Raw genomic sequence first — 25906 nt, forward strand, 5'->3', positions numbered from 1 at the left:
GGGTCTACTTCAGTTTTGTAAATAAGTCCATTTGTATTTCTTTTTTTAGATATAAGCAATATCATATGACATTTGTCTCTAACTTCCTTCACTCAGTATGATCATCTCTAGGTCCATCCATGTTGCTGCAAATGGCATTACTTCTTTTAACTTAAGCTGAGTAATATTCCATTATATATGGGTACCACATCTTTTTTATCCATTCATCAGTCAATGGACATTCAGATTGCTTCCATGTCTTGGCTATTGTAAATAGTGCTATGAACATTGGGGTGCATGTATCTTTTTTAATTACAGTTTTCTCCAGATATATGCCCAGGAGTGGCACTACAGGATCATATGGAAACTCTACTTGTAGTCTTTTAAGGAACTTCCATACTGTTCTCCATAATAGCTGTACCAATTTACAATCCCACCAACGAGGAAGAGGATTCTTTTTCCTCCACGCCTTCTCCAGCATTTATTATTTGTAGACTTTTTGATGATGGCCATTCTGACCAGAGTAAAGTGATACCTACCTCATTATACTTTTGATTTGCATTTCTCTAATAATTAATTAGTGATGTCAGGCATTTTTTCACATGCCCGTTGGCCATCTACATGTCTTCTTTGCAGAAATGTCTAGTTAGGTCTTTTGCCCATTTTTTGATTGGGTTCTGTTTTTTGTTTTTTTTTTTTTTTAAATATTGAGCTGTATGAGCTACTTGTGTATTTTATAAATTAATCCCTTGTCAGCTGTATCATTTGCAAATATTTTCTCCCATTCTGTAGGTTGTCTTTTCATTTTGTTTACGATTTCCTCCACAAGAGGAGGAAACAAGAATATCAGAGATGTATAGGTTTCCTCCATAAAGGAGATAAGAACATACAATGGAGAAAAGACAGTCTCTTCAATAGGTAGTGCTGGTAAAACTCTAACACAGTATACAAAAATAAGCTCAAAATGGATTAAGGACCTAAATGTAAGACTGGACACTATAAAACCTTTAGAGGAAAACATAGAACACTTTCTGATATCTTTTAAAATTCACCTCCTACAGTAATGGAAACAAAACAAACAAAAAAACAAATGTGACCTAATTAAACTTCTAAATTTAATTTAGATTCTAAATTAATTTAATTTATTTAATAAATTAATTTAATTCTAAATTAAAGTTCTATCTCTGACTTAAGAAAGGTAAACATAAAATTAGAAAGGGCTCTGGACCCAGCACAATGAGAGGCACAGTTATAGATCTCAGAGTTAAGGAGGATCACAATATATAGAGAAGATAAGCAAGGTCTAGGGACTTGCCCATCTTCATGCCTTCTAATATTACACCCATCTTTCCTTCCCCTCAATAATAACTGCCATATACATCTTTGCTCAGGTATCCAAAGTGGGACAGAACAGCCAGGCCTGTCCATGGCTTTTTAAAGGGGAAAAAAAAAAAAAAAAAAGCAAGTATCATAAATTAAAAGATGCTGACAATTACGGAAATAGAAGCACGCAACATTCTTACACATAACTTAAAATGCAGACGCATAGAGAAGCAGTAAAGTGACTCGCTGGGACATGAGTGAAAAGTACAGCATCTCCAAAACCAGCAACAGCACAACTGCTACTTAAAAAACAGCCCTGCTGGTACCAACCGCCCAGGTACGGGTGTCTGCCTTTTACTTACAAGCCTGGTTTTGCACTAAATCGACCAGATAAAACTTTAAAAGGCATCTAGTGGGATACCCTTGAATTTTCATATTTGAAAATACAGGAAATGAACCATCCAGCTGACTTTGTTTATAAGGTACCTTTCCTTTCCACAAAACTACAATTTATATATGTGTTACTATTTTAATTTTGTTGCTCCAAAAACTATATAGTTTTAATCTACTGACCATGTTGGTCATTCAAAAGACACAGGGAGGAGACGGAATTAAATTTAACCCCTTCCTCATTTCATCCACTGAAATAAATTCCCAATGGATCAAAGATTTAAATGTAAAGATAAAACCATAAAAGAAAATCATGGGAAATCCTTTGATCACTTAACTGTGAGGAAGTCCTTTCTAAATATAACTTTAAGAAGCCTTGAAACCACAGAAGACTGATACATTTTACTACATACAAATTTAAAAATCTTCCCTAACCAAAAAAAAAAAAGTCTTTAATCATGAATAAAGTCAAATGTAATTAAGTAAAAGTATGTGGAACATATCACAATGGGTTAATTTCATATATATATATATTAAAGGTGGCTATAAATCTTTAAAATCCAACAACCCAAAAGATAAACAGGCAAAAAGCATAAACAGAATAATAACAGAAAGACATGAAAGAATCATAAAAACATAATAAAACTTATTTACTTCACTCAATAAAAATGAAAAAAAAAAACACAATAGGATGCTTTCTTAATCTATCAGGCAAAGATTTTTTAAAGCTTTTAACAAGCTGTTTGGAAGAAGATGTGGGAAAATGAATATAAACTGTTGGTGGGAATATATACTGGTATAACCTCTGTGCAGGGCAATTTGGCAAAAAATCATGTGGTTTCATAGATCCTATTTATCTTTCCTCCTAATCATTTATTTTACTCTTTCACTCTCATGGTTCATTTACCTCCCTTCCTCAAGCGCTTTCAAACATGAAAAAGTACACTGTAAGCGGCATTTGCGCACAGAACATCGCGGGCAGTCTGGCTAATGTGACAGCATCAGGAAGTCTCCTCTTCCAGTCCTGCTGTTACATCAGATTCCCACCTCTCCACCTAGCATCCCCGCTGCAGGGAGAGCCTCCTCTCCTCCCAAGCTGACTTACGCACCAAGCAGTGGTTCAAGACTTGTTTTCACAGTTCTGACTGTGCTATCAGAAGCTTTAAAAAAAAAAAAAATGTGCTTAAATTCAGAATCAACATGTGGTTGTTCTTCTTTGTTCTCTTCTTTGGTAGCTTAGAAGTATCTAGCAAAAATCCAAGATAGAGGCAGGAAAGAAACCAAGCAGAGTGGGACCTGTGGCCACCAGAAGTTGAGAGGGCCATTCTTACAGACCATAGCGGGGATTTAACCCTTTTTCCTGATTGGTTTAAAAATCTGACCAGACTCCACTCCCATCGCAAGCTTTTCAGTGCACAAGTCCCTGACCTAAATCCCAAAAGTCGCTATCAGTACTTTAAGAACCAGCTGATTCTTCATCTTCTACTGACCAACAGGCAAAGAAGTTGAGGGAAAGAGAAGCTCCCAATTCCTACAGGAAGGGGAAAATATTCTTTGCAACAGTTTAAGAATCCCAAAGTAGAATGCATTTTTTTTCCAAGAGAAAAACAACTTAAAGATATAAATCCATTAAAATGTAGAATGAATACATAGAAGAATGATTGATAATGGATGACATTTGAACATTTTATATGGTACTTTTTACATTAGAGGAAAATCTTCAGTCACTGAAAATATCTTAGAAGGATTCCTGTTCAATTTTTCTAATACAATTCTTTGATACACATGTATACACTACAGTCAGACACACACTTCACATTTAGAATACATAATTTTCTGAAGAGCCATGTGGTGTATCTATTGTAGAGTCATAGCTGTGAAGCATTCTGTGGATAAGCTTTGTCTAATTGGCTAGAAAATGGAACATTTCATGTTAGTTGAGATTTTGCTTAGGAGAAACATGTATTTGGAGAGAGCACTAACTCTGAACTGTTCAAAAGAACTAAATGAAATTTCCAAAAAAAAAAAATGGCTACCTGAATATGTCATCACAAAAATATATTCATGAAAAAAAAAAGAGTTTCATTTCAAAAAGCTGATTATAAAACCTAGGGGGAAAAAACAGTTTTCAATAGAACTGGAAGTATCAATATTTTGAAGTCAGACAGAGACTCAAACTCAACCATTCTGTTTACAAATCGTGTGGTTTGGGGCAAGTAACTTGAGTCTCAGTTTGGTGATCTCTAAAAGAGTAATAACAACCTGTAAGGTTAATGTATGTATTAGGAATAATGCATGTAATATAACTATCGTATTGCACAGTATAGATAAGACCCGGCCCAGAAATGACAGCCATCATTTTCATCATCGTCACTGAAGCCATAAAATGTTTTTGTCACTGTGATTATACAAACACTGAAGAGTAAGATATCTCAATCTGCAAACGTTTGGTTTAACTCTGTAATTTTTACCATTATTTAAAAGAGAGTAGTAATTTAATAAGTAAAAGGAAACCAAACTCAACTAAATTAAGAGGTTTTTTCTAATTACCTGAATCCCTTTTCTGAATGTGAAGAATGCAAAATAAAAAATCAGAACTAAAAGCTCATATTATCCCCTTATGCATTACAAAGTAAGTGCATATAAAATTAGATCTTAAGTCAATTCAGCATGATACTTTCAATCTTCTTAATAAGTGATATTAGGTGGAAATTTCACAAGTATATGAATAAGTTCTCTCAAAACTCAAGTGAAATGGTCTATCGTTTTAAATTAAGTTCTACATCTTTATCCAAATAAGCAAAGATTAAAGGCATACTTTCTGGTATTCAAGTTTTAAATATATACATATAAAAAATGTTCATTATAAATGTAGAAAATTACTTTTAATAAATATAATCTCAGGCTACGCTTTCACTGAATCACGACCTACCATCAGTTATTACACATTCTAGAATCATCTCATATAAATAATATTGGTTGAAGAAAAATACTTCAACGTGACAGGCTACCTAACTGGACTCCTCCAATGCAATTTTTAACCACTGTATTTGTTTGGAATCAGTAACTACAAAAAAATTTTAAAATATTATTCCATTATAAGAAAAATCATATTTTCAATACACACACTTATAGAAAAAAAGCTTGGCAATCTACACAACAAAAGACTGTGGGCAATTCTTACTTTCATCTTTAAATTTATCCACAATTTTCAGTTTTTAGTTTTAAATAAGTTAACGTCATGAATTAAAAGATCTACTCTAGTTTCTTCTCTTGAATAGTTGAAGGCTAAGTTTCCATCTCAACATACCATACATATCAATGAATATAATGAAAAGATGTAATGATAAAAACGACATTTTATGCTGTCTCAAGCAGTATTTGCAAAATAATAAAGCTGTCTTTAAGTGTCAATTCACAATCTTCAAGTTATATTACTATGCCTTTGCTGTGATAAGCAGAAACTGAACTAACTTGATGTTAGCTGAAACTCCAATACTTTGGCCACCTGATGTGAAGAGCTGACTCATTTGAAAAGACCCTGATGATGCTATAGCTGAAACTCCAGTACTTTGGCCACCTCATGCGAAGAGTTGACTCATTGGAAAAGACTCTGATGCTGGGAGGGATTGGGGCAGGAGAAGGGGACGACAGAGGATGAGATGGCTGGATGGCATCACCGACTCGATGGACATGCATTTGAGAGAACTCTGGGAGTTGGTGATGGACAGGGAGGCCTGGCGTGCTGCAGTCCATGGGGTCGCAAAGAGTTGGACACGACTGAGCAATTGAACTGAACTGATGCTGGGAAAGATTGAGGGCAGGAGGAGAAGGGGACGACAGAGGATGAGATGGTTGGATGGCATCACCAACTCAATGGACATGGGTTTGGGTAGACTCCGGGAGTTGGTGATGGACAGGGAGGCCTGGCCTGCTGCTGTTCATGGGCTCACAAAGAGTCAGACACGACTGAGCAACTGAACTGAACTGAACTGATGTTTACTTGGTGAATTGATACACAATTCATTAAGCTACCATTTCACTATTACAAGTAGCATTGAAGTGAAACACACAAAGCAACTGAAAACAGTACTGATTTTGAGTCTATGGTTTCCATTTTAGAAATAATGTTGGATTTTTTTTTAATTTAATGAAGACCAGATAACTCAAATTCCTTCGGTGCCACTTATTACCTGTATGAATATGAGCAATTTACTTCAGATCTCTGAAGCTCAATTTCCTCATCTGAACAGAATAAACATGCCCAATCATACTGCAATCAAAGTGATTAGATGAAACAGTATATAAAAGTACCCATGGAACACAACATTTGTAAATAAAAGATGCTTTTAAAATGTTTCATGAATCGAGGTTTAGGATCTAGAAGAAAACCTAAACTCCTTAGAAGAGGAAACAAAATTTTCATAAGGGCTTGTTTAAAATTACTAAAATATCATTATCTCACTTGAAGAAATATCACAAATACCCAGTCAGTGCACAAACCTTTTTTTTTTTAAACACGGTTTGTTTGAATCAGGAAGTTCACACATGATATTTTAGCTAATACTTTAGTTAATAATCTTGAGATTTAAGGATTTCCTCTCCTCCTTTGTGTTACATATCTGTTGAAGAAATCAGGTTCTGTATGATCTCTAGCATTGCAGGCCTTGCTGATTCTATCTCTCCCAGTAGTGTTGTTCTACCAGTTTTTTGAGCTCTTATTTCCTTTACAGGCATTAATTCTTAAAGGCTATATTGACTGCTTTAGTCTCATGTTTTCTGCCTTATCTACCAGCCTTCTAAAATAAACAGTAATCAAATAAACAGCAAAGTTGTAAAATGATAGAAAATGCTAAGACAAGAGTAAGCTAAGTGCCACAGATAATATATTCTTGCATGACTTCACCAGGCATAGTAGAGTAGCTCTCCAAGGTACAGCACATTAAAAGGCTTCAAGTGTTGTTTAACTTCTAACCTAGAAGGGCTCTTGCAATCTCTGCTATCAACTATGACATTCCACGTCCCTCCTACACAACCTGCCTAGGACAATGGCAATACCTGCACACATCTGAACAGTCTATGACTAATACCAAGATGTCTGCCACCAATTAGTTCCTACTATTTTAGAAGGCAGCATAAAAGCTGTGTGAACTATAAAATATTCTTAAAAGGACAGAAACATTAAAATCACTCCTATCTGAGCATGAAAAAGGAACAACTGATATTCTGGAATAAATTACCAATTACGTGAAAATAGATGAAATGCAGGACTATCACATTCTAGTATATTAAGCCTAGTTCACCAGCTCTTAAACAATTGATATTAATTGGTTAGCAGGAATCAAGAGATCAAAGAAATATGTATAAGGCTGCAAAGCTGAAAAAATATGGACTCATGATAATACAGAGGAATAAACATTAATAAATCTTCATGAGCTTGGAAATCCAACATGTTAGTATCAAGTAACATAGATTTGCCAAGGAGAACTAGACAATCTCCTCTCTACCCCCTTCCCCCACAAGAAAACACTGTTAACTATTTGGCCAGTGTTTCAGAATCCCCAAGTCAAAGAACTATTACAACAGTGAAAGATTTTACAAATAGCAAGCATATCCACAAACTAACAAGGCATCCTAAGTGAACAAATGGAAAAGACAATTCAGGATGCACTGATTTTTCTGCCAGCATCCAATAACACGCCAGTGATTATCACCCATTCTGTCATGTTCAACTACAAAATACAAAGAAGATACCATACCAGCAAAACAAAAATATCACCTTAGATCACTAAAGTGATTTACTATTTTCAAAGCACTCTGACATATTTCAAAGTGAATGACACTTTAGTAAAAGCAACTAAACTAAGCAAAGGGCAGGAATTTTACACTTGAAGTAACAAGATTTTAGAAAACTATAAACTTCTAAGGAAAAGCACTGAGAACTGAATTCATTATCATCTCAATAACTTCGTAGCCTAACATTAAATAGCTTAATAATACACACAGGTGCAACACCGGGAATAAATAAATAAGACACGATGGTCATCCACAGCATTGTTTTCCAAGGAAAAACTGAGGCTATTTCTGCAAGAGCAGCTTCAAAACAGAGATCCTCAGTCCTTTTCTCTGCCCCAAAACAGTTCACGGATCTGCACACACTCATTAGGAACAATGACTCATAACCTACTTAGAGATCTGTTTTGATGAACAACCATCCGAAAAGCAAATTATCTTTGAGAGTGTCAAGCTTGTTGAGCATTCAAACCTTAAGGTGAAAATTATTTTAATTAGAACTTAATTTACTTGAAATCAGCAGTGCAAAAAAAAAAATGTTTTATAAGAGGGATGGGGCGGGAGGAAGAGCTGGATGAAATGAAGTCTCTGATCAGCTAGGGCAATATGAGGGCAAAAAGGAGGAGGGCAAAAAGTAAATGTCTTAACTTCTTAAAGATTAACCTGAAATAGATGAAAATAATCAACCAGAAAAACTGGGGATATCAGTCAGGGTACTAAGACCCTTCCTCGAAACATTCAGCAATTGACGCCAAAGTGACAGAAGGCTCAACTGCGTAGACACAGGCTGTAAACTGATACGGGGGTAATTCTTATGCTGCTGTTGACATTTTTTCTTAGGCTATCTTCTCAAAATTAAGAACATTCATTCACCTGAATGAGTATCTGCTGCAAATGTTTATAACATGATAGTAAAGAAAAATTTGGCCAGTGGCTACTTACAGCTGAAAAGAGTGAAGGGCCAGAGAAACATTTGCGACAGGAACTGAAAATAAATACTAGCAACTTATACAAACTTCAGAGATCCCAGTACTTTCGAAGTTAGAAGTAATCTGAAGGTCTACTCTGAAGGTACCTAGGAAACTTAACTTCAGAAATGCATGTTTCCTTCTTCTACCTTACAACTGGATGGTAAATTTTCACATAGCATCTCATACTAATTCTAGTCACATGCTGTGATCAAAACATTGTCCCTGAATTACACATGAGGAAACTGAGGGTTTCCCCAAAGTCACACAATTTGTAAGTGGTACTAACCTCTTAGGTTCATTGTGAAGGAAATTTTCAAATTACTTCCCAGTCCAAGCATTCTTCTTTCTGCTTTCCCATAGCACTTACAGAAACACTTTCAAAATACTTTTAAAAATACAAAAGAAACAGGTGCAAAGAGGGAGAGTGATCTACCTAAGGAACATGAGGGTGGAAGGAGCCTGAACTCCTGCCCCCAAACGGGCCCCAAGTATGATCTTCCTGCTCCAACAGGTTCTGTAACATGAATCAGTTCACATGAGGCTGGTAAGTCGAGCAATGTGTCACTATGACTCAGACTGTACGTAACAATTTTTCCCACGTATCATGTCTTCAGCCAAGTATGGCCAGTTTAACATCAAGTTCACTACCCGGGGGAGTGTGGTGGCAATATTCGGGGGTCGGCACACTACGTGATGCCCACTCTGGCCACTGTGCTGCTGGGTCAATTTGGCCGCAGCCAGTGTCCTGGGCTTTTTGCATGGTGCTTCCTCCATTTGATGCACATCTCCTCTGTGTCTGTGATTCCGCACTCTCAGCCCCTCATTCTGCCACTTGCTCTAGCGAGCATCCATCACCCTTCTTTAAAGGTAAAATCCTACATTTACTGTATTACTTCTTCACTAACTCACGATTTGACATATCTTTTAAACTGTCCTCTGTTATTAGAATCGTTATTGCTTTTATTAGTGCTCTGGGTAGAAAGCTGTAGAGATTTTGAATGATTTGTGCAACCCTATTTTTTACCTTTTATTTTCAGTACAAGGTTTGTAAAATCACAAGATTTTTTCAAAAATGCATATATCACATTACTGCAAAAACAACTGAATAAAAAGTAATGTTTTAAAACCAGTATCAATATTTACTACATACTCCATTTCAGCCCTTCTGAGTTTTACTATGAAAAAAAGATGCTACCATCAGAACTACTGGACACCCAACACAACAGAACAGCTCTTCATTCCCTACACATCTCAGGGCCCTTCTCAGAAGCCAAAAGCAGGTGCTCCTCAGAGAGTATGTAAGAGAACCACAAGAACATGCACCCCTGGGCATCAGAACCAGATGAGTAGCTTAAAAAAAGGTTTTTCCCCACCCCCCATATGACCTACTGGATTTCTAGACACCTGATTCTAGAATCTGCACTTGAAGTTCTTCAGCTGATTCTATTTATCTGACTGCCCAGCTATGTAATGATCAGGTGGTCACATAGGAAAGCAACAAGAACAAAAATTAAGGCCCCAAAATAATTTGCTTTTACTGTCTGAAATGATCAATAATCCAAGTGAATGAATCAGCATTCCTAAATGAAGAGTATAAAAACCATTTTACTCCTGTAACTCAGAATTTATCAATTTAAATATGGAAGGGCTGTTCACAAGATGTAAGTGGTTAATAAGAGGCTTGAATGAGTGAGACAGTAACATAACTATCAACTACACCCTCTAACTAGTTACCACCTCTCAATGTGGAGAAATGGAAGGAAAAGCGTGGTGTTCGTAATATATGACAAGGAGGAAGTTGTCACTTCTTGGCTCAGAGTTCTGACAACTTGAAAGAAGAAAACACATCATCTTCTTTGGCCTTTTTTATTTAGGAGTTCTTCGATCTATTTGAGGCAATCACTTCACGGCAAATAGGTGGGGAAACAATTGAAACAGTGACAGACTTTATTTTGGGGGACTCCAAAATCACTGCAGATGGTGACTGCAGCCATGAAATTAAAAGACGCCTGCTCCTGGGAAGAAAAGCTATGACCAACCTTGACAGCACATTAAAAAGCAGAGACATTACTTTGCCAACAAAGGTCCGTCGAGTCAAAGCTATGATTTTTCCAGTAGTCATGTATGGATTGAGAGTTGGACTGTAAAGAAAGCTGAGTGCTGAAGAACTGATGCTTTGAACTGTGGTGTTAGAGAAGACTCTTGAGAGTCCCTTGGACTGTAAGGAGATCAAACCAGTCAATCCTAAAGGAAATCAGTCCTGAATATTCATTGGAAAGACTGATGCTGAAGCTGAAGCTCCAATACTTTGGCCACCTGATGCGAAGAGTTCACTCATTGGAAAAGACCCTGATGCTGGGAAAGACTGAAGGCAGGAGGAGAAGGGGACAACAGAGGATGAGATGGTTGAATAGCATCACCGACTCGATGGACATGAGTTTAAGCAAGCTCTGGGAGTTGGTGATGGACAGGGAAGCCTGGGGTGCTGCAGTCCATGGGGTCACAAAGAATTAAGACACGACTGAACTGAACTCAACTGATTCTCATTAAGGCTATACCAATACTAATCATTATTAACCATGCTGCTTAATAAGCCTCAACAGAATACACACCATTTCTGGTGTGTTAAATAATATTTCTTATTTAAATGCTTTATAAATCTACCACAGTGGTGGCACCTAACAGCTACTACTGGGCATAAGGCAGTACAACCAGAAACATTTCAGATGACAACTAGAGCAAAGTATCTTACACCCAATGTTCTAGGAAACTTAAAGGCAGGTTATGTACTTAAGCAACTGTACTTGAATATTTGTGACTCAGGGCTTCCTAAGCGGCTCAGCAGTAAAGGATCTGCCCACCAGTGTAGGAGATGGAGGTTCGATCCCTGGATAGGGAAGATCTCCTGGAGAAGGAAATGGCAACCCACTCCAGTATTCTTGCTTGGGAAATCCCATGGACAGAGGAGACTGGCGGGCTACAGTCCATGGGGTCACCAAAGAGTTGGTCATGACTTAGCAACTGAACAACAACATTTGTGATCAAGGATACTTACAGGAAAGCCACAAAATTTTAGTTTGGGGGCTAAAATACTGGTCACTTTACATAGAAAGAAACCTTATTTGGACTACCAAACATGATTGATTTGAATCTCAAATTATACTTTAATCTGGCTTTTACTGAGTTGTCCCCAAAATACGTGTGTGTATGTGTATCTTATTTATTCTCCAAACCACACCAAAGGCTTATATTTCATAACAGTACCTTTCAATTAAAATATAGTATAAGGAATCAATGAGTTTTCATTTGTCTAAGCCTCAAATGTTCTGACTCATTTTGGAAGTGCTGCTATTTGAAATTTAAATGATGTAAATTGAGATACAGGGTAATCAAGAGATGTCCCCAAGGCACAGCATGCTGTGAAGCTCAATGAAACTCCCATTTCATTGAAAATGGACAAAATGACTGCTTCAGTTAAACCAGGAAAATACCCCAGGAGGTATTTTTATCTGACACAAAGGATGTGGTTTAAACCTATAGCAGCTAAATTTTAATCTTCCATTTGTCAGAACTACTTGCCAAAGGCAAATGACAGAATGTAATAATGTACTGAAATTTCCTGCAATTGGCAGTAGGGAACAGTAATGGAGAAAAGTGATGGATGTGAGAGTCTGAGACATCACAGCACCCAGTAACCCACATTAAGTAAGGTACTGCAGGACATGCCAAAAATAGTGTGCCTAGCTCAGCTGCATTAAGAATTCTGCATTATGGAAATACAGGTATTAGAGCAAAACTCCTGAAAATGGGACAGGTTTCTTTATCTTGAATTAAACTTTCATGTTTCAGATAACATTTTAATAGTGCAACATTTTTATAAGCCTACATAAGCCATTTAAAAACAGATTTATTTCAAACATTGTAATAACCCGACATGACAAATCTTACATGAAGATGCTACAGGAATGATAAATGAGGCATTAAATGAGGGCAGGACAAGATAAGGAAAGAGACTACATTTTAGTTTTGCAGGAAGAAGGTAGGTAAGTTTTAAATAATTAAAAAAAAATAAAAAGTGTAAAAATCTTGCAGGGAAGAACAATAATTCATATTAATCTTCTCGTGTCCATGACTGTGGCCTGAAAAGACATTTTTAAAAGAGAACTGCAGCAGTACTCCCCCCAAGAACCTATAACCCTGGTATAAGCATGAGGAAAAAGTCAGACAAACTCAAACTGAGGACAGTCTACAAAATAACCTCCAGGCACTGAAAATACAAAAAGTTTAAGAACTGTCCCAAGCAGGAAGAGCCCAAGGAGAAATGATGACTCAAGGTTATTGGTATCCTGGAATAGAAAAAGGACATTAAGTAAAAACCAAAATTCAAATAAAATATGAACCTTAGATAATAACTGTGTGTGTAAATTTTGGTTCATTACATGTGACAAAGTGCCATTTTAATGTAAGATGTTAACCAAAGGGGAAATTGGATATGAGATAAATAGGAACTCTATACTATATGCAACATTTTGGTAAATCTAGAACTAGTCTAAAAAATTTTTTTTTCTAAAGAATTATAATAAAAGGAATAGAAAATGCAACTCAAACCAGATTAAACATAAAAAGATCATATGGATCATAATGACTGAAACTACCCAAACAGTGCTCTCATATAAGGTATGGAGGCTTCATTCAAGGGTTCTAACTGCTTCAGGAAGATGTCTCCCCAGATGTTGGCTACACTCAGGTTTCACGTACATTTTGACCATTAACACTTGCTTCGAAAAGGCAAATGTGTTCCAAAGTGACTGATATATTAGGGAACAATTTACACCTAGCATGAACTTTGCATCTGCTTATACAAAATTTCATCTGTCAGAAGCACTAGGTTAGGAGTCACCAAATTCTTTCTGTAAAGGGCCAGATAATAAATATTTTAGCTTTGTGAACCATATGGTCTCTGTCACAACTACACAACTCTGCCTCTATCAAAGGAAAGGGGCCACAGACAAGAGTAAATGAATGGGCATGGCCGTTTTCCAACACAACTTCACTGAAACAAGCAAGGCCTTAGATTGTCAACCAGGCACTACATGAATGCAGAAGGCTGCACCCAGCTGAGCTAAGCCCCTGGCAACACAGGGACCACACACCACTCCCTAGGTCACAAGTGCTGTTACCACTTCCATCTGACTTCTGACCAGCCTCTTCCCACATCACGTAACGCACAAGCTACAGGCCTAACCCACAGGGGGGCCACAGTCCCCCACCACCTTCTCCTCTGGTAGCCACCACAGAGTCCATTTAATTGGGTCATCTTAGATCCCCTTACCCACTTCTAAACAAATCACTTTGTCTGAAAGAGGGTACACTAGGCTGACTGGCCTGGGCCTGAGTCATGGACTTCACGTTCATTGTTGCAACAGGAAGGTGGAATCCTTCCTGGTCCCTAAGGAACCAAGATTAGGAGACGAAAGGATTCCCAAAGCAAAATCAAGGGCTACTGCAAAAAGAGAATGAGAGAGAGGAAGAGGAGGAGGAGGAGGAGGAGGAAGAGGGAGACAGAGAAAAGAAAATAAGCATCTACTACAACCTCCAAGTACAACAGCTAGAGAGTGGCACAGTTTCACGTGGGATTAATTGATGCTAACTCAACAATATCTATTCAGAACTGGGTTTGATTCCAAGTAAACACATGCATTTTTATTGTAACAGAGCTTCTAAAAAATCTAACTTCAATATATTTCACTATATATAAAAGCAAACTTGCTTCATTGCTGGGAAAAAATGATAATGAATTTAGTGAAAACAATATGCTTTGACTCCATTCTTTAGAGTAAATTTAAAGGGTTTTCAAGGATACTTTCAACTAGGCCTTCATTTCACCTTGTCCACTGACTTCAGAACTAAGCCATGAATTAAGTGCAGCTCACAGATACTGAAGTAAGCAATCAAAGTTTCTAAAACTTCTATTCTTAAAGCTCCTAAGAACAATGGAAACTTGCATTAAGTTCAATGAATTCCTCTTATAAACACTATATGGAGAAGGAAATGGCAACCCACTCCAGTGTTCTTGCCTGGAGAATCCCATGGACAGAGGAGCCTGGCAGGCTACAGTTCACGAGGTTGCAAAGGGTCAGACATGACTGAGCAACTGAGCACAACACTATATACTGATTTTAAAAGCCACTATGAAAGGATTTTTTAAAATTAGGTAATCCCTCTGCATCCTTGAGGGACTGGTTCCAGGACCTCCCCTCAGATACCAAATTCTGAGGATGCTCAAGTCCCTTGATAAAATGGAGTAGCAACTACAAATAACAAGTATAACTCATTTACTTTAAATCATCTCTAGATTACTTATCATACCTAATACAACAAAATGCTATGTAAATAGCTGTAAATACAATGTAAATGCTGTGTAAATTGTTGCAGCAAATCCAACTTTGGCTTTTTGGAACTCGTGGAATTTTTTTCTTGAATATCTTCCATCTGCATTTGGTTGTATCCATAGGTGCTGAGCCTGAGGACACAGAAGGATAACTACCTCCCTTCACCAGCTCCAATGAAGTCATCTCTTCTTTTTTTCTGAAAATTCCTCCCCTGAACTCACCAATTTTTTTTTTCCACATTGCTGTGACTATGTACTATTTAGCCCCTCTCCTTTGAACAGACTTTCACTCATCTGCTGGGTAAACAATGACTCATTCTTCAAGACTCAACTTGAGCAACTTGTCCTCTCAAAGTCCTCTGATTATCACTGTTTTATTTGGGTTAATGATAATGTTTCCAGTGTTGGTCCAATAATCATGATGCAGCTTTGGAAACAGACATACACACATTACACACACACAGACACACACATAGATGTTATCGTTTTAAAGCAAATAGCCATCAATGCCTTTTGTTGTTTTTCAGTCGCCAAGTCATATTCCATTCCTCTTGAGATAGCTTTTCAAAATCTACAGAAGTGATGAAATCAGACTTTTCATTTACTCATGTGGTGATTTACAAAAGGAACAGTCTTTGCATTCATGAGGTTAGTAAATAATCACATCTGACCATGGTGTATTATTCTTTAATGAGCTTTGATTCTGCTAATTATTTATTTATGGCAATTTTATACTGATATTCATTTGTGAGACTGAGCAAGCTTCCAATGTACAATCTCTGCCAAGTTTTGCCAGTATTATGTAAAACTTTTGCAACCCTGCTTTCTATTCTACCAGTTTACACTGCATTGGTATTATCCATTTCATAAAAGTATGGTAGATTTCCCCTCCAGTATCACCTAAGTCTGTTAGATTAGTATATGAAAAGGGAGGGTTTCTCTTTAACAAGTTTTTCTATTTCTTCTATGGTAATTACTCTGCTTCCATCTTCTCTCTCTTCTAAGTTAAGCTTGGTTGTTACAACTTTCCTAGAAAAATCAATTCATTCAGTTTCTCATATTTGTTTCATCAGAGCTAAGCAAACCCAATGCTTCTTTAAATTTTTCTGTACCTATGTTCATTTCCAAATGAAACATAACAGATGGGTTATTCCATTGTTTTCTAAAACAAAACATTTCTTTGATCTCTCTAATTAGATCTATCATGTCCTGAAAATGTTACATAACTTTTCAGTGCCTTAGTTTAGCAACAGTGGGTTCCTGTTTCATAAGGTTATGGTGTAAACTAAATGAGCTTAGATATGCAAACTGCTTAGAACACACCCAGCACGCAATGCTTTCTGTATGTATTCCTTTTCGCTTTGATCTTTGAATTCATTTCCAAATGCTGTTGAAATAAATCACCCCAAACTAAGCAGCATAACACAACACAAATGTATTATCTTAAATTTCAGGAGAAAATCAGTCTCGCTGGGCTAAAGTCAAAGTGTCAGCAAGACTAGTCCCCTGGGGAGAGAAGAGACTCTGTTTCTCACCTTTTAAGCTTCTAGAGGCTAACACTGAAACTCCAGTACTTTGGCCACTTCATGCGAAGAGTTGACTCATTGGAAAAGACTCTGATGCTGGGAGGGATTGGGGGCAGGAGGAGAAGGGGACGACAGAGGATGAGATGGCTGGATGGCATCACTGACTAGATGGACGTGAGTCTGAGTGAACTCCGGGAGTTGGTGATGGACAGGGAGGCCTGGCGTGCTGCGATTCATGGGGTGGCAAAGAGTGGGACACGACTGAGCGACTGAACTGAACTGAACTGAACTGAGAGGCCACTTGTATGCACACGGCCCCTTTTACACATCACTTCAACCTTTTGCTCCCATCTTCACTTCTGCTACTCACAATGATTCTCTGCTTCTTTTAAGGACCCCTGTGATTACCACGGGCCAATCCAGATAGCCAAGATAATGTCTTCTTAATTTAATCATATCTCAAAGTCCCTTCACCAATTTGTGGTAATCTGATGTTGTTGTTGTTCAGTCACTCAGTTGTGACCAACTCTGACAGTTCTCAAACCTGACAATATATTAGAATTATCTGAGGAGCTTTTTCATACATACCAAAGCCTGAGACCCATCAACTAAATCAAACTCTCTAAGGATAAGGTGAGGCATCCATACTTATTAAAAGTCTCCTAGGTGATTCCCATGTAAGGTCATGTTTAAAATTCACTGACACAGATGACGCTGTACATTCTATTCAGGCGGAAAGTGTAATACAGAAAATAAAAATGAAAAACTAACCTCTAGAAACTGACAACACTGATGTTTCAGACACATCCATTGGCAAGAGTCTAGTGCAATGATGACTTCCCCTATGGAAACAATGCAAGTGATGTATATATACTCAATCTCTTAATAGCCTGGTAATAAAACTTTTTAAAACAGGTGAAATCAATTTTTCATAATATATTTTATTTACTCTAATACATCCAAGTCATTATCAGTTCAACATGTATTCAATATTTAAAAATTAATGATCTATTTTATGTTTATTTTTCATACTAAGTCCTTGAAATCCCATATAAATCTTCCACTTAAGCACATGAATCAATTCAGAACAGTCATAGCCCAAGGGCTCAATAATCACAAATGGCTAACGGCTACTTTTTGAACAGAACAGACCTAACCGTATTATTGAATTTTAGCTACTCTGTACCTCTATAAGGGCTTCCCTGAAAGATTAGTTGGTAAAGAATCCACCCTCAATGCAGGAGACCCCGGTTCATTTCCTGAGTCGGGAAGATCCGCTGGAGAAGCGATAGGCTACCCACTCCAGTATTCTGGGGCTTCCCTTGTGGCTCAGCTGGTAAATAATCTGCCTGTAATGTGGGAGACCTGGGTTCAATCCCTGGATTGGGAAGATCCCCTGGAGAAGGGAAAGGCTACCCACTCCAGTATTCTGGCCTGGAGAATTCCATGGACTGTATAGTCCATGGGGTCGCAAAGAATCAGACATGACTGAGCGACTTTCGCTTTTCACTTCTAACTCACTTAGAATGTTTAAAATGCTAGAAAATTTCTCATTAGCCAACTCTTTAGCTATTAGTTTGTGGTATCAGTAGAATAGAAGAGTGTTTATTTTCCGTTTTTTTTTTTCACATCTTTCTTCGGCCCAAGCTGACAGATGATCCATGACTAAATGCCACACACAGGAAGGACATGATAATTAGTAGATATTCACATTACAGGCAGAGAAGGCAATGGCACCCCACTCCACTGTTCTTGCCTGGAGAATCCCATGGACGGAGGAGCCTGGTGGGCTGCCGTCTATGGGGTCACACAGAGTCGGACACAACTGAAGTGACTTAGCAGCAGCAGCAGCAGCAGCAGCACATTACAGAGAAAGAAAAGGTGGAAGGCTGAGTAACACCAGGAACAGGTAACACGAAAATCAGAAATGATGGTATTTCTAAATGTAATCTTGGCAAAGTTTAGGAAACAAAAATGAAAAAGATACCTGCTTACTTTCATGAATTCAGGCTTTTTATTGACTTTTTAAAAATGTGAAGTAAAGATTTCCTTTAAATATAAACTTAAATATCAAACATTTATTTAAAAAACAGTTAAAGGAGTAAAAGTTGACAAAATGAAAGGTAAATTTAACTCTCTAAAAGCAGGTTTCTATATGCCAGGATTCCACACACACAAAAAAATTAAACAACTAAGTCTAATAATGTCTACTATGCTCACCAGAAACAAAGTTTCAGGCAAAGAAAGAATCAGTTGGACATGTGCCCACATGTGCCACTTAAACCAAATCACATTTTCGTACTGTCTCAAAGTATAAAAAGGGCCAACACCAGAAATTTCTGTGTAGAAATAAAAAGACGCCAACTCCATTTGTTGTTGTTCTTTAGTCACAAAGTCATGTCTGACTCTTTTGCAACACCACAGACTATAGTCCATCCGGCTCCTCTGTCTGTGGGATTCTCCAGGCAAGAACACTGGAGTGGGTTGCCATTTCCTTCTCCAGGGCATCTTCCCAACCCAAGGATCGAACCTCAATCAATCTCTTGCATTGGCAGGCAGATTCTTTCCCACTGCACCACCTGGGAAGCCCCAACTCCATTTACTGGCCTTCATTTTGAATATGAAGAGCTCACAGGCATGGTGACAGTGAAGCAATAAAATGCAAACTAAGAAAACAGATGAACTGACTGCACTATTGTATACTAACTGAAATTTTACATCTGGAAAAAAAAAAGAAGTAAAGACAACAGATGTCAATGCCAGTGTACCAGGGACCACACCACCCCTAGTCTATGATCACTGTAGGATTCTCAGAATTATACTAGAAGATGTGCCAAGAAATTCAGATTGTAATAAGTTCTAGTCCCTGCATTCAGATTGCAAAAGCTCTACAAAGAATGGTTACATATTAAAACCTCAGCAATTCAAACCAATGTGAGTCAAAGAAAGGAAGCCACATTTATTGAGGTTTAAAGTACCAGCCATGGAGAAGGCAGTGGCACTCCAGCACTCTAGCCTGGAGAATCCCATGGATGGAGGAGCCTGGTAGGCTGCAGTCCATAGGGTCTCGAAGAGTCGGACACGACTGAGCGACTTCACTTTCACTTTTCACTGCATGCATTGGAGAAGGAAATGGCAACCCACTCCAGTGTTCTTGCCTGGAGAATCCCAGGGACGGGGGAGCCTGCTGGGCTGCCGTCTATGGGGTCGCACAGAGTCGGACACGACTGAAGCGACTTAGCAGCAGCAGCAGCAGCAAAATACCAGCCAAGAGAGTTATACCAGTGAAAAATGGTGAAGAAAGAACCCCTGAAAATCCTCTTCTCAATTTTTAAAAAATTCTGAATATTAACCAAAGGCTTGCAGTAACCCAGAGCGCATTATTTCTTTTTTCAATGAAGACTGAATCTCAGTAGGAAAAGTGAGTTTTGTGGTGTTTTAACCTGACCTTTAACCTGGAAAAGGCAATGGCAACCCACTCCAGTACTCTTGCCTGGAAAATCCCATGGATGGAGGAGCCTGGTAGGCTGCAGTCCATGGGGTCACTAAGGGTTGGACACGGCTGAGCGACTTCACTTTCACGCACTGGAGAAGGAAATGGCAACCCACTCCAGTGTTCTTGCCTGGAGAATCCCAGGGACGGGGGAGCCTGGCGGGCTGCCGTCTATGGGGTCGCACAGAGTTGGACACAACTGAAGTGACTTAGCAGCTTAGCAGCAACCTGACCTTATTTCACCCCTGCCCCACAGTTTCCATGGTAGCCTTGAAAACCAGCAACCTGCAACCCGTGAAAACCAGCAGCTGGGCAGACACCAGAAGTTTGGAGCTATTTTCAAAGCTTCATTCCCAAGGAATTCTCAATATAGGGACCTATCTGGTGACCCCATGGAACACCCCTCTTGCACAGCTGTCTTTATTTGATCTGACTCAGAGACCAAACTGAGGACTAGAAGTCTATAGAGACTGTTAGAGCACAAAAGGTAAGATACAGAGAAGTTTGGCAAGGTTTGGGGACACAGGAAAAGAATCGTATAAAATAACTGAATCCCTTAAAATGAGTCAATTTTTAAAATTGAGTTACTTAAGGATTTACTTATCATCTTAAATAGTACCAAAATTATCACCTTAAATGCATAATGAGATGCATGTATATATGTAACACTAATGTGGCCAGATAGACAGTAAGCAATAAACTGATGTCTAAGCTGCTAAATGAACATACACAGTTAGCTGCTACTGAAGAACTGGAACATCAGGTGGCACTCTTGTGAAAGAAATAATTATGGTAACACAGGCTGAGGACATGAACCTCAAGTTTAACGAATGTTACACTGCCTGGCCAATCTAGATTATTTTTCAAAACATACTTAAAAAGAAACTACTTAATTTTTTCCCCCCAAATATACAATATCTTTGAGGAAATGCTGCAGATGCTACTGAAAAAAGTAATTCTTTTAGGGCCTGGACAACAGTCAAGTAGCTTTCATCTTTGCTCTCCCTGATCTCTATCACTTAAGTTTACAGTAAGGACACAAGTAAAACAAATGATGAATGATGCAAATGTATTTATTCCATAATATATTTACTAGTCTGCTTGATCTGCTTCATTTTTTTTAAATTTGGTACAAAATATCTTAAGGTAAAGCATTTTTGTTGGGAAACGACAGAAAAGCAAAAAACTGTTTAGGCACTTTTCTTTTCTCCAGGCTAAATCAAAATTAAAGTACAATATGTTTTTTAAATGAAATTTCTCATTAGTAATATTTCTCAAATTAGAGAACTGACAGTAAAACTTTTTTTTAATAAGAAATATCTTTGGACTAATTGATTTCAAAAGAAACAGTATCATAAACTGTGTATCAACTCAATTCAATGATTGGCTAACATTTAAAATATAAAAATCTATCAAACAAGAGCCTAAAACTTCATATGGTATTCAATATATAAAATAATTTTTCATGGTTATGTAGCACATATTTTATGGCTCCTGTACAAATATTTACTGTTGTGTTGATGTCCTTGTTTTGTGTTAAGAAATCCTGCCTTATTTTAGAGAGCTATTACACATGTAGCAAACAACTGTATTCTCTGATTACAGATGAAAGCTCAATCGAGAAGCATTCTTTTCGTTGTCAAATACACTAACAAGCAAGTATTTCAAATTAAATGCAAATCACCTGGAGTGTCTTCACTGCCAAACACAAGCATGATTCACTCCCAGAAAATCAAAGATACATAACTTTCCATTTTAAAACCTAGGGAAATCCTGGTTTTGCTTACATTTTTCCACCAAGTTGTCTATCTCCAACAGTTAAAAACTATCAACTGTGAACAAAATATAAGACAAGTACATGAAAAGACAGAAGAACATCTAATGAACAGATATAAGCCCTGAAGGTCCAACCCATTTCAGAACCCCCTTCGGAGTCAGCTGTGGCCCTTCTGGAAATGGATCATAGCTCACCTTCTCTCTCCACCCACCTATCTCTTCTCTTCTTCCTCAAATGTCAATGCCAGTCAAACACTAATCAACTTCCTTCACACCACTCCCTGCTTGCTTCCCATGTTAACCCAACCTGCTAAAGCAACCGAACACCAGCAAAACTATCAGAGACTCAATCACGTAAACAACCACACTCGTGGGTGAGCTCCACATCTCTAAGCTTTTCCTCTGGGGTAGTACATCCCAGTTCTCATGGTGTGGGAGTGACCAGAATTCCCGCAGAAAGTCGCAGTCTATTTGCTGGAGGTGTCAAATGACAGAGTGTGGGGTCACCAAAGGGATAGTACCTTTGAAGGTGGAAATTCCAGAAAAGAGAGGGCTACAGGAGACCTAAACTCTAAAAACAAGATCACTTCAAATTTGTGGCTGAGTCGTTAACTCCCATGTACAAGAAAGACTCTATGGAGCCCACTGGAGAGCAATAGCTGGCAGGCTGAAAGAGGCTGAGAAGGCATCTCAGCTGCTGCCACGCCAGGGGAAACAGAATTTGAACCAAGCCTAAAAGCTGCCGGGCAAAAACCTCAGGCTTCACACTGAGGCTCTTTCCTTAAGAACAAAGGCTATGCCCCAGGATTAAATGGGGTCCTCTTGGACTAAGCTTCCCTGGTGGCTCAGAGGTTAAAGCGTCTGCCTCCAATGCTGGAGACTCGGGTTCGATCCCTGAGTCAGGAAGATCCCTGGAGAAGGAAATGGTAACCCACTCCAGTATTCTTGCCTGGAGAATCCCATGGACGGAGAAGCTTGATAGGCTACAGTCCATGGGGTGCAAAGAGTTGGACACGACTGAGCGACTTCACTTTGATTTTCACTTTCTTGGACTAGGGCAAAACCAACCCACCCTGGCACAGCAGAGAACCAAGATACCAAATGTTCAACATGATCACCCAGTAATTTCTACTGCCTACTAGAACCAAATCAACACCCAAAGAAAGACAGCAGAAAAGCTAAAGGACCCTACATACAACCTCTGGAGGGAGTGGGGCCCTGCTGCCACCTTGATCAGACTACTGCCCTCTAGAACCCTGAAAGAATAGATTTCTGCAGCTCTAAGACACTGGGTTTGTTGTCATTTGTGACAGCAGCCACCACACACTATTACAACTCACTTTCCCAAACATCCCCCACCAATCCAACCAGCTGTCTAATATAGTTCCTGCCAGAGCTTTACTTTCTCTAGACTTTCAGGCCCCATTTCCTGTGCTCCTCCCCAAGCTCTTGCCTGAGCCCCTATCCTTAGATGCTTTCTGTGTAGACATGAAACTTCCATTATCTGTGGTGAAACTTCATGTGTATGATGAAACTTCCATCATCTGTGGTGAAACTAGGTCTGTCTGAATCATTCTGGCTGTTATCTGCTAGAACTCAAGGACTGGTAGGGCACCACACACAAATGCAGGTATGCGAGTAAAAAGTACCACTGAACATGGTCTTCCGATAGGAGAAAACCACCCCTGGGTGGTGGTAATACAAAGAAGAGAACCAGGAATAAGTGATATTATTGGAGTACAGAGTCTCCAGTCCCAAGCAACTATAGACCTTCTGAACATAAGTAAAACATGATGTGATTTACAAAAACTAACCTGATTAAAATGTGAAGGCTACATTAAAAGATGTGTTTAAACCCAACATCAGTTTTATCAATCTGCTGCATCTTATTGATTCTAATTTCACAGAAGCAAAAGTAACTGGATTCTGCAGAAATACTGACAGTTAAGACTCAATTACTATTCTCAGTCCCAATCTCCAAGGCCTCGGGCTGTTCTGACCCAACCTACCATCCACCGTGTCAAGTCTGAATGGCATGGCCCAAAACCAACATATCTACATTCATATCTACATATAAAACCAAGGGATGCAATCTCTGCACATCCCTGCAAAGGAAGAGCAACAGCAGGAATGCAGAACAAAGAACAAGAAACGGCTGGTGGAACAACGGCAGATGTCCCCAGGTGGAGGCCAGAAAAGGGGCTGCAGAGGCAGAAAGTGTACAGGAAAGACCTGGAGCTAGACCCAGGAACCAGCTTTAACATCGGGCCACAAACATGTGCAACATCCCAGAAAACAAATTCAAGTGATGAGTGAAAATCAGTTAACTCTACTAAAAATCACTGAGTACATTCCTGAGAGCAGAGACAAAGCTTTTACATTAATAACATTTGTTGTTTAGTCATTAAGTAATGTCTGACTCTTTGTGACCACATGGACTGCAACCCGCCAGGCTCCTCTGTCTGTGGGACTCCCCAAGCAAGAATACTGGAGTGGGTTGCCGCTTCCTTCTCCAGGGGATCTTCCCAACCCAGGGACTGAATCCACGTCTCCTGCCTTGAAGACAGATTCTTTACTGCTGAACCACCAGAAAAGACCCACATTAACAACACACTGGTTTTTTGTGTGTTTTTTTTTTTCTTTTTTTTTTTTACCATTAAAGAGCATACTTTAGAAATTAAAAGCTTGTATCTTCCTAAAAATCCAAAACGAATTTATCAGCAAATACTTCCCTTGTAGCTTTTTACCTTGGTAAAGAATCCACTGCAATGCGGGAGACTTGGGTTCGATTCCTGGGTTGGTAAGATCCCCTGGAAAAGGGAAAGGCTACCAACTCCAGTATTCTGGCCTGGAGAATTCCATGGACTGCATAGTCCATGGGGTCTCAAAGAGTCAGACAAGACTAAGCAACTTTCACTGTTATTTTCTCTACAAGACATATCCTGAATCTCATTATCTCTCTGCTCTGCACTGCTACCTTAGTCTAAGCCATCATCATCTTTCAATTGGACTAGCCATTGCTTCTAATCCATCTCTCCCTTTTTCCATTTCCACACATCATGGTCTGGTGTGTGCAGGTTAAGTCGCTTCAGTCATGTTAGATTCTCTGCGACCCGACGGACTATAGCACCAGGCTCTTCTGTCCATGGAATTCTCCAGGCAAGAGGACTGGAGTGAGTGGGTTGCCATGCCCTCCTTCAAGGAATCTTCCCAACCCAGAAACCACATCTCCTGCGGCTCCTGCAATGCAGGCAGCTTCTTGACCACTGAGCCACTGGGGAAGCACCATGGTCTGGAATTCATGACCAAACTGGTAGTGAGGGTACTATTTTCAAAATCTAAATAAGCTCGTATCACTCACCTATTTAAATTTCTAATGGCTCAACACTGCCCTGTCATGCTCAGGTACTCCTACCTCTCACTTCCCTCCTGGTCCTCTGCTGTCCAAAGAGTGGCTTTTTTGCACCTGCTACAGACCCTGTTCATTTCTTCCCAAGCACCTCTGCACTCTCTACTCATGAGGTTCCTGATTTTTGACTGAGCTGTCCCTTCATCCAAGTCTCACCTCAAATGACCCGCCTCCCCAGGCCTTCCATAACTAAAACAAACCCTCCTTATCACCAGCCATCACTCTTTGCTCCTAACAATTAGAAACTGGCTAAAGACCATCCAGCACCCAGCTCCCAACACTCTCTATCCTTTGCATAACACTGCACTAATTCTGAAATTATCTTGGATTTTTTTAACTAGAATCCAACTGGTATGCACAACAGAGAAGAAAGAATTTAGTTGCTGAAAGAAGTACAAGCACTTTGGTAAACAGTCTGGCATTATTTCCTGAAGTAGAATATTCACATATGCCTAGCAACTAATTTCCTAGATATACACCTAAGAATTTCCTAATTTCCTAGGTATATACCTACCTACTTTCTAAGAGAAACTCCTGTACAAGTACAAATAAAAAACAAGTACAAAAATACTCTTAAAAGCTCTGTTTATAATAACAAAATCTGGGAAACAACCCAAAGTCCACAAACCGAAAACTGGATCAATAAATTGTAGTCATAATCATAAAATGATATATATACATATTATAAAGTAAATAAATCTTAGTGAAAATAATAATATAGATGAATTTTAGCAAGGCAATATTAAGTGGAAGAAATTAAAGAGATTAGAAAAGCATAATTTTTAATAAAATTTAAAACTAGCTTTTTAAAAAAAATATTTTTAGGAATATGTAGATGCAATAAGACTATATTAA

General features: G+C 38.6%; 1 protein-coding gene across 3 annotated transcripts in view; it reads right to left on the reverse strand.

Moving 5' to 3' along the window:
• Positions 1-25906, reverse strand: part of ARHGAP32 (Rho GTPase activating protein 32) — a 209800-nt gene that overhangs the window by 134778 nt on the left and 49116 nt on the right. Inside the window, exon 2 of one of the 3 annotated variants that reach the window (XM_044943564.2) lies at positions 17145-17215. The exons of 1 other annotated variant lie outside the window; for it this stretch is intronic. The gene's annotated coding sequence lies outside the window, so the exon portion shown is untranslated. Of the gene's footprint in view, positions 1-17144; positions 17633-25906 lie in introns of those variants that run through there. One more of the 3 variants, XM_025286410.3, reaches the window with a different exon arrangement.

Source organism: Bubalus bubalis, chromosome 5 (assembly GCF_019923935.1).
Source record: "Bubalus bubalis isolate 160015118507 breed Murrah chromosome 5, NDDB_SH_1, whole genome shotgun sequence".
Classification (NCBI taxonomy): Eukaryota; Metazoa; Chordata; class Mammalia; order Artiodactyla; family Bovidae; genus Bubalus; species Bubalus bubalis.